General features: G+C 37.5%; 1 pseudogene; it reads right to left on the bottom strand.

Annotated features, from left to right (window-relative positions):
• Positions 1-959: 959 nt before the first annotated feature.
• Positions 960-9,298, bottom strand: LOC118802762 (annotated as a pseudogene).
• Between the last annotated feature and the right edge of the window lie 788 nt (positions 9,299-10,086).

Genomic DNA, 10,086 nt, shown 5'->3' with positions numbered 1-10,086 from the left:
ATTATGGAAGCAATTCATTTCAGAATAAAAAAAAAAACTTTTATTCTGAAATAAAAATAGTTTGTTAATGGTTATGTTAGGTCATAAATGCTTTAAAAAAGCATTCATAACATAAAAAAGCAAAAATGAGCTGTTCTATCTGATGAATATGAATATGTGATGAAGCTGACAGGTTTGTAACTGAATTTCTCCTTTTGATTCTCTCCTTAATGTGGGGCTTCTTTAGACAGATCTGCCGTGGATTTATTGCTTCTTATTGTCCTGCTGTGTGAAAGTGCTGTGGTTTTCAGATGCCTAACTGATGTAGTTCAGAATGTCTCTGGTTTTATTTGGCTGACAAAAACATCAACACTGTGGACGTTCTTTGAAAATGCTGTTTTTACACTTTGCAGCATTTTTCACAGGCAGTCTCACATTACATGTTTTGAACGGTATGGCTTTTGTTGATCTGCTGTTCTTTAGGGAACCAAACATGGTTCGTCTACACTGTAAAAAATAGCTTGTCAAATCTACCTAAAAAATTATTCCATGTGGTAACAAGTGAATTAACTAGTTTAATCAACTCAAAAAATTGCTTAGATTGAAATAATCATTCATTCAAAGTATTTATTCAGGTTGAATAAAACTAGTTCAACTGCTTGTTACAATATGAAGTGCATTTTTAGGTAGATTTGATGAGCCACTGTTTACATTGCAGACAAACCCTTTTCTAGCATCTTTATTTTGAAGAGTGTACTATTTATATGGTAAGTACTTCTGATCACAATGTGACTCGTTTTGTTTGGCAGACAAAAACATCAACACTATAAATGAATTGAAAATGCTGTATTTTATTTAACCCAACACTTTTATCTTCATACGCAGATTCAGATTAAATGTTTTTAACAGTGTGGCTTTTGCTCGATCTGCTGTTTGTTGAAATAAAGGTGCTTCAACAGTCATCTAGATCTGCAGTGTGGGTGGGAGGTGGCTGCCTCTATGCGGTGGGATCGGTTATCTTGCCCATGAAGAGGATACTCTTGGTGCTGTCATTCACAATAAAGACCAAGAAGGGTCTGTTGAGGTTCACAGGCCGTGGTCTGGCTGGAATAGCCATAGCTACAATCTCAATGGTGGTGGCAGCAGCTGTATGAGTGCCCTTCTCATCAACTTTGAGGACGGCCTGATGGAGGACCTGAGGGGAAGTCACACTTCTACATTGTAATCTGAAGTTTCCTATAAACGGCTTTGGGGAATGTTTATAAATATTTTTTCGGATTCTTTTACCTTGGAAAAATTCAAGTTTTTCGCCTCACTGATCCCGGAGAAGTCTGCAGTGTCCGAGAATGCATCAACTATTCCCATTTCCTTCAGAGTGTCCGCAAGTGAAAAGGAGGAAGAGGTGGAGAACTTGGGCATAAAGAGTTCCACATAACTGCACAGCAGAAGAGAGGAACCTTTAAACACAGTCACTTTATGAGAAACTCATAATTTTCCTGTCATTGTAAGGTTTCATGTGTGATTCCTGCACTATCCATTTGAAAGTTGTTTTTTACAGAAACCTTAAATGATATAGACACATTCTGAGAATTAATATCTTATATTACTGCTGTCAAAAACTTGTATCCCTATTTTTGTAGATTTTTAGTTTTTGTCATAATGTGAAAACCATCCCAGGTGACTGCCTCATGAAGCTGACTGAGAGAATGCTAAGCTGTCATCAAAGTAAAAGGTGGCACTTTGAATAATTTAAAGTGTAAACATTCAGGTTTGTTGTTTTTTGTTCACTACATAATTCAAGGTGTGCTCATTCATACTTTTGATGTCTTCAGTATTAATATACAGTGTAAAAAATAACAAAAATAAAGAAAAAATATTGGATGAGAAGGTACACTGTGATACTTTGACCTATTTGAAACATTTGTCTGCTGAACATGGGCCAGTAAACTGGCATTTTCTGGAATGTTTACTTCATCAAATATGACTGAAAATGGGAACTACAATATTGAAAGGTTGTCTGTACAACCTTTTGGTGTGGTGTGTCCCCAAAAGCCTCTAATCAGTAGATCAAATCCAGCTGAGGGTCACCTGGACACAAGTTTCACTGGAAGAGACTAAAAAAAACATTTGACCTTTCTATACTCTGGTATTAACAAGGTCAGTGTGCCAAATATGCTTAATTTTGCTTTGAAAGGTGACCTAGAAATAGAAATAGTATAGACTCAGTGTGGTCTCAGACTTTTGGATTCTGCTGTATCTTAATTACATTTTGTATTGTAGAATGTTTAATTTTGCTGAATTTCAAATAAGCTTTCATGCCTGATTTTGGTAAAACGTGGTCTACCAGCCCAGCACATGTTGCTGTAAGACACTGGATTATGATGTCTCTGTGGGGAACGGCGAGGCTGTGAAGGTGGGGACACACAGATTTGCTAGCGTTTGATCATTCGGTGCCTATGCTTCAAATGACACAATTGTGACTGCTGTGAATAATGCATCATAAAATAATGATCTGGAATTGAATGGCGCAGGAATTGAATCCTATGATTTCAAGCTTTCTTGTGGTATATGGCATCACTGTATTGTGGGACGGTTTGATGCATAAAAATGATGTATAAAAACTGGAGAAAAGAAGCTTACCTGTACAGTGATCTAGAAAAGGTTCATCTTAGAATGTGCAACTCAATCTAATGATCATGTCTTATGTAACATATTAAGGAGGAAGCTTCCTGAATTAAAGCTGCAAACAAACTTTAGGTTGGCTTAATAAAGCTGTTGCCATGGTATCCCAGATGATTCCTAACGTGTTAGTAGGCCTTTGCTGTGATATCGCAAGTGATTGCTAAAGTGTTAGTAGACTGTTGCTATGATGTCACTGTGTTATCTCAGGAAGTTGCTAAGGTGTTGCTTGGCCATTGCTGTGGTATTCCAGGTGGTTACTTAGGTGATGCTTGGCCATTGCTGTTATCCCAGGTGGTTGTTAAGGTGTTTCTAGACTATTGCTATGGTATTTCAGAGAGGTTGCTCAGGTGTTTCAAGGCTGAAATTGTACCCCAGGTGGTTGCTGTGTAAGTATGAAAGGCAATGTGAAAGATACTTTATGATATCATTAATGGCAGTAAGTTTAGAATTTTTGGAACGTCCCGCCTTTCATTTCCTACAGGAAAAAACTGCTTGAAAGAATCCTGTTAAAAAACTGTGCATGTGATCTGTCCCAAAAGAACACATACATGATTCCTGTATAGGCTTTATGAGTTTTGTCGGTCTACCTTGAAAACTGCAATCTGTGCAAAAAACAGTACAATAATAAAACAAAGAAGAGTAGGTTGTTTTGGTTTAGCCAAGTAGTGTGTTAAAAATAACAATTATTACTTATTAATATATTGATTTGCAAAGTTCTTGCTGAAACTAAAAGCTTGCTGCCTGAGGTTACCTGTCAGATAATCTGTCACACCAGTACTTGAGGTGATCCTTGTCAATGTTCTTCTCCAGCTCCTGCATTTACCCCTCATCAGGTAGAACAATCATCATGGAAGTGCTGCCTTTATAGGGGACCATGATAATCGAAGAGAAGTTATTTCGGTCATCGTAGAATTCATAAAAGCCGATGTTCTCCATCATGTCCACAGTCACCTTGGTGTTCTCATCCACATGAAAGTCAGCTTTTTTGGTATGCTCCAAATGAAAAGTATTTTCCCATTTGCCTTAGAGGGCAGAAATCATGGCTCATTACTGCAATTCATCATTTTAAAACACAGTTAAACTGAGGAAGATATTACTTTCTGATGGAATGTTTAGGTGCCTACTGTACCTCTGAAAAACACGTAGTTGATAAGCATCATCATAGTGTCCTGGTCCAGTTCCTTGATCATGTCAGTGATCATATCTTTGGTCTTTTTGGCGATGTACTTGTTGATTTCCTGCTCAGCAACTTCAGGTTTGGAGAAGTCCACACTGAAGGCCTCTCCTTGGTAGTAATGCTGAGCATCCTTTAGAAACTTGTCTACAGGTTTGAAGCCTTCTCGGACGGCTACAGCACTTCCTGCCTCCAGCAGCATGGTGTCCTCGCTGTGACCCAGCATGTGAAAAAGGTGCTCATAACCTTCATTGACCTGATCAGGAGTGAGGGCACTGTAGCCCAGGGTGCTGAAGATCTGTGAGTGGGTTTCACCTTTGGCTCCCAGGGCCAGCATGGACAGAGCCATGGAGATGCTCAGTGGAGAAAAGAAGACGTTCTTGCCTTCGGCTTCTGGATGGGCGGCCAGCTTCTTGTAGAGAGAGAAGGTAAAGTCAGCATTGTGGGGGGCGAGTCTCTGGGACAAGTGCTCATCTGCATCGTGGCTGGGGTGAGGTTCATCTTTGCCATGGTGGAGATGTTGATGGTGATCTGCTGAATGATCTTCATGACCATGTCGGGCCGCCGAGGACACCGTCAGCAGGAGGGAAACCAGGAAACAGCAAGAGATCTTTCCACACATTTTATCTCCTGGACAGAGAGAACACACTTATTCTGTATTTGAACAACAGTAGTGCAGTTAGTGAGGCTACATTTTGGTACCTGATGCATCATTACAGACTACATTGCGATGTCATCACTCTCAATGAAGGTACAATGTAACTTTCTTTCCCTGTACAGTTCCATAAAAATAACAGTAATGCTAAAAGCCATATTCTGCAATGCTGCTGTTACTGTCATCACTCTATATGAAGGTGAAAATGATAGGAGTGAGAAGAGCATTGCAGTAATCAGTTTGGGGAAATGTGCACATTGTAAAAATGTGCAAACTTGGTGACATTTGCAGTGAAAATTGCTTCAGTATGTAATGCACACTCATATATATGTATAATAATAATTGAACTACCTCACAATTACTCAAGAATGCAATTATATTGTTTTTTAAACGAAGTTCTTCTCAGGCTAAACAGCAGCAATTAATATAATAATAATAATTTAACATTTTTAGTTTCTCCAAAATGCGAGCTTAACAGACGAAGACAAACGTCTCTTTCAGGGAAGGCCTTGCATATTTCAGCAAGACAATAATAAACCACACACTGCATCCATCACAACTGCATATGTTCACAGAAGTCCAGGTGCTGAACTGGCCTGCCTGCATTTCAGACCTTTCACCAATAGACAACACTTGCCGCATCATGAAACGAAAAATCCAGCAAAGAAGACCCAGGACTGTTGAGCAGCTAGAATCCTACATCAAACAAAAATGGGACAACATTCCTCTCCCAAAATTCCAGCAATTGATCTCCTTACTTCCCAGATGTTGCTAAAAGAAGAGGGATGCTACACAATGGTAGAATTTGACCCTGTCCCAACTTTTTTGAGATGCGTTGCTGCCATCAAGTTCTAAACGAGTTAATGTTTTTCATGAATTGGTGAAATGTCTCACTTTCAACATGTGATATGTGTTCAATGTTCTATTGTGAATAAATGATAAATAAAATTTGCAAATCATTGCATTCTATTTTATTTGCATTTATTTACATTGTACACAGCATCCCAACTTTTCTGCAATTGGGGTTGTATGATCCATTAGTAAATTTTTCCAGTGAGTGATAGTAATAGCGTTTTTGACTTCCAGTTCATTAGGATGGTTTTCTTGGCGATGGTTAGAGCTGCGAGTTGGAGGTTTCCTTTGTCACAGTGATTGCTGATGTGTCTCCTATAACAGACACAGCTCTGGGGGCAGGGGCATATTGATATTTAAACACTGTGCTAATAATTGTTGATAATTGATAGGTTGATAATTTCTTGCCAGAAATGTTTTATGGGTGTGCAGTGCCACATGGCATGGATATAACTATCTGCGGTATTCTGTGCGCAATGCAAACAGATTTCAGACCTGATAAACCCCATTTTGAACATGTTTTGTCCAGCGTGGATGATTTTATATTGTATGAGCTGTAGTTTAGTACTTTTTAGTACTATTTTTATATATTTGTAACCAGAAATCTGCACCGGGAGGGATGGATAGATGTTCTCCCCATTGTATAGACAAAGTTATTTGCATCTGATTTAGAAACTATTTTGTAAGTTTTTGATTGAAGTTTGTTTGGAGATTGTGAGGGGTAGATCTGATGGATTTTTAGTCACTTTAATTATGGAGCACAGAAGGGATTTTTGCTGGTGGAATTTGAGAAATTGATGACTGCCAATGCTGTGATTCTGGTTAAGATGTGAAGGTGATGCCAAGATATTGTTGTGAAGAATGTGTTTATGGTGTGTAATGCCTTTATCAATCCAGGAAGCACAGTGTAGTGTGTTTTTTTTATTAATTTTTTTTTATTTATGAGGTCAGGGTTCTTCCAAATGGGGGGGGGAGTTAATATTCAAAGACAGGGACAGAGTTTGTGATTTTGTGAAATTTCCACCAGGCTGTCAGAGTTGTTGCTATTGTCGGATTTTCCAAGCAGGCCTGAGTGTTTGTTCTACATCAATCAGTCTATCTGGTTGGGATTTATCAATTTTAGTATATATTGTAATTGATTTGCATGGAAAAGTTGTAAAAATTTGGAGCTTCTAAACCTTCATGTTTTTTTTTAATTCTGTAATGTGGTCATTTTGATTCTGGGTGGTTTATTTTTCCGGTAAATATTTGAGATTTGAGTAGTGTCTAAGGACCAGGTTGTGGGAGGTTGAAGAGGCATCATTGAGAATAAGTAATTAACTTTGGGCAATATTGTCATTTTGATTAAAGCTACTCTACCTGTGAGGGAGACGGTAAGGTTTATCCACCCCTGGAGATCATCACTTATTGTTTTGAGAAGGGAGTGTAATTAAGATTAATTCTGATTTTGATACCTGAATTTGTAATGGAATTAGTGTTTAGTGGAATAGAAAGTGTCCAAAGAGGTGTATTACATATGTTCTTATTTATTGGTAGAACAGGGGATTTGGACCAGTTAATCGAGTAGTCTAAGATTTTGGAACCATTTCTGGTAGTTTGAATCATTTATTTTATTGAAAAGGATGGGTTTTGTAAGAAAAATATGATGTCATCTGCAAATTAACTAAGTTTATGTTGGGTGTTTAATGTCTGAATTCCTTTTACATTGACATTTTGTCATAATGCTGCAGCCATTGGTTCTATAAATATTGCAACTACGTGGGGAGAGAGAGAGCATCCTTGTCTAGTGCCACTGTGGAGAATGAAACGTTGTGATATTATGCCTTTAGTGGTTACAGTGGCCATGGGTGAAGTGTATAAGATCTTGATCCATTGAATAAATAAACCAAATTTCAAATTTTCTTTGTCAAAGGCTTCTTCTGCATTGAGGGTTACATTTGCTGTTTGCGATTCCTGATCGGCAGCTTATTGGATAATGTTGAGTAGTCGGCACATGTTAGTGGAAGAGTGTCTGCCTTTGAAGAAACTTGTTTGCTCAGGGTGGATTAGATATGGAATTATTGTTTCCAATGCCTTGCTTATAATTTTTATTGTTGTATTGATGAGTGATAAAGGGCAATAACCGATGGGTATGGTGGTATCTTTGTTGGGTTTGAGGTGGAGAGAAAATGTAGCTGTATTTATATCAGTGGAGAATCTCATATTTTGTTTGATTTCTATTGTTAATTTAATGAAAAGTGGTGCTAATATTGGCAAAAAATGTTTGTAAAAGTCAGCTGGAAAACCTACTGCTTTATTATTGGGCATTTGATTTAGGGCTTTAATGATATTGGTTCTTCTTGGGACTGTTTTTCTTCTTCTGTGAGTTTTGGTAGTTTAATGTTTTTGAGAAAAGTATAAATCTTCTGATTTTGGGTCATGGTCTGATAGCTTTTCATAAAAATTTCTGAATGTGTTATTAATTTTATCTTGGGTCTGCATAATCTTTCCTGTTGTTTTTTCTTTGTTTCTTTTAATGAGATTTGCTAAGATTTTGCTTGGTTTATTACTAAACTAAAAGTTTTCACATCTTAGTCTTTGTAACAAAAATTTGATCTCTCAATTACAAGTTCATTTAGCTGGAATTATAGTTCCTTAACTCTTTTAGTGTTTGTTCTGTAGGGTTACTTACTACTGTGTTTTCTACTTCTTAAATTTTCTTCACTCTAATGTTGATTCTTTTTCTCTGTTCTTTTTCTTATATGTAGAATAAAATGTTATTTTCCATCTTAATACTGCCTTTCCAGTTTCCCATAAGGTTGTAGATTGGGTTTAATTTATTTCTAGGAAGGATGCCCATTCTCTTTTGATGAAGGTTGAAAAGTTAGAATCATTAAGCAAAGAAGTATTAAAAAGACATCTTAGAACTGGTTTATGTTATTTTTCTTCCCAGATGATCGAGACGGGGGCATTGTCGCTTATTGTAATGGGGTGAATTTGTGTATGTATGATATTCTGATTGAGCAAATTGCTTATTAGAAAGTAACCTGTATGTGATTATTATTGATGGACTGGTGAGTAGACTGTAAATTCTTTTGGGATGTTTTAGTCGCCAACCTTCGGCATGACCAAAATCACTCATGGACTTTTTCATTGTTTCTGTAGATTTTCAATTACGAATGATTCTTGGGTTGGTTGTTCTGCTTAAACTTGGATGATGACTGTGTTAAAAGCACCACCAATTATAACTGGGAAGTCTGAAAGATTTGCGAGTTGTTCAAAAATGTTTAGAAAAAGGTGGGATTATCAGTATAAGGGCCATAGATATTTGCCATTATCATTGTATTGTTGTTAATAGTAATATTTATTCTTATAAATCGACCTTCAGGATCGGCGATAGTGCAATTATGTGTGAAAGACTTCTTTTAAGATGGCAACACCTCTTTGTCTGGAGTTGTAACAGGCTGAAAACGTGTGGCTAAAATGGCATGATTTCAAATTGTAATCGTTATTTTGAGATTTTTTCAAGAAATTCTGTCCTATTTCTGCAGGTCCATTCATCATGGAATTGTGACACGATGTAAAGGCTAGCAGATCAATTGATGCCGAAAAATAAAAATCTATAAAATGGAGATACATGTTTTGTTTTTGTTGGACAGTGATGATATGCTGAGCTTTTTATTTTTGGTATTTTACATTTGGCTTATTTGGTTCAAGTCATATCATTATTTACTGTGTCATTGTGTTCATAAATTTAAGATATCAAATAAATAGATCTAGACCTAACACTGACCATAACTTCTCAAATAGTTAATCACATTTTGGGGAAAACTTACAGCGCTGTTAAAACAACCGTAAGTTTAATGTAATATATTTTCTATGCTAGTTGTTACTGTTAAGTGAAATAAGGCTACTTACATGCAGGGAGCTCTCAGCAGGAGACAGGCTGGAGTGAAGGAACTGATCGAACGAAATCCTTTAAATGTTAGCCCATTCTCAATCCCAACGCGCCAAGCCCACCCCCACCCACACCCTCCACTACACCCCTTACCGTAAATCCAACACAACTGTTTACTCATGGACTTCATACAGTGATGCAATATTTAAGACAAAATTGATGACACACAAACTTTCTATGTTAGGGTCTTCAGTAGCCCCCTTTGTCTTGATGCAGTCAGGTTTGGGGTGTAATGTAATACAAATACTGGGATTCATGGCTGTAACTAGCTATGAGGACATCCAGGTCTGGACCTCGGTAGTTTCAGAAGGATATTTTTTCACTTTTCTCCATTCATGACATTAACCGCAGAAACAGCGCCGTTATGATAATACAGAAGTTCACTCAGGGGTGCAGCCTTCAATTTTTAGAATAATGAAATTGGATGTGTTTTCTGTGACCACTGTCACTGTATTATGGCCAGTTAAAATCTGCCGAGCTCCCCCTTATTTCCTTCAATGCTGCAATCACTGCTTAGCAACTGTTGCTATCCACAATTGCTTGAGTAGGTAATCAGCACCTGTCATAGTCGTAAAGGGCTTTATTAGCTTCATTGTGGAAAAAAGCAACGTAACAACCCAATGAGCAGTGACTGGTTCTCAGCTGACCTCCAGCAATAGACTTTACTGCCCACTCTGTTTATCTCTGTACAAGACGCTACACTGCCCTGAGTAACTCTGACTTCTTGAAATGTTCAGGTATGCAGCACACAAGCTATAGGCAAACATACAACATTGCAGTGGTAAAAATGTGCAATTATACAACAGA

This window comes from Colossoma macropomum, unplaced genomic scaffold (genome assembly GCF_904425465.1).
Source record: "Colossoma macropomum unplaced genomic scaffold, Colossoma_macropomum, whole genome shotgun sequence".
In the NCBI taxonomy this organism is placed as follows: domain Eukaryota; kingdom Metazoa; phylum Chordata; class Actinopteri; order Characiformes; family Serrasalmidae; genus Colossoma; species Colossoma macropomum.
This window is presented reverse-complemented; position numbering and strand designations above follow the sequence as displayed.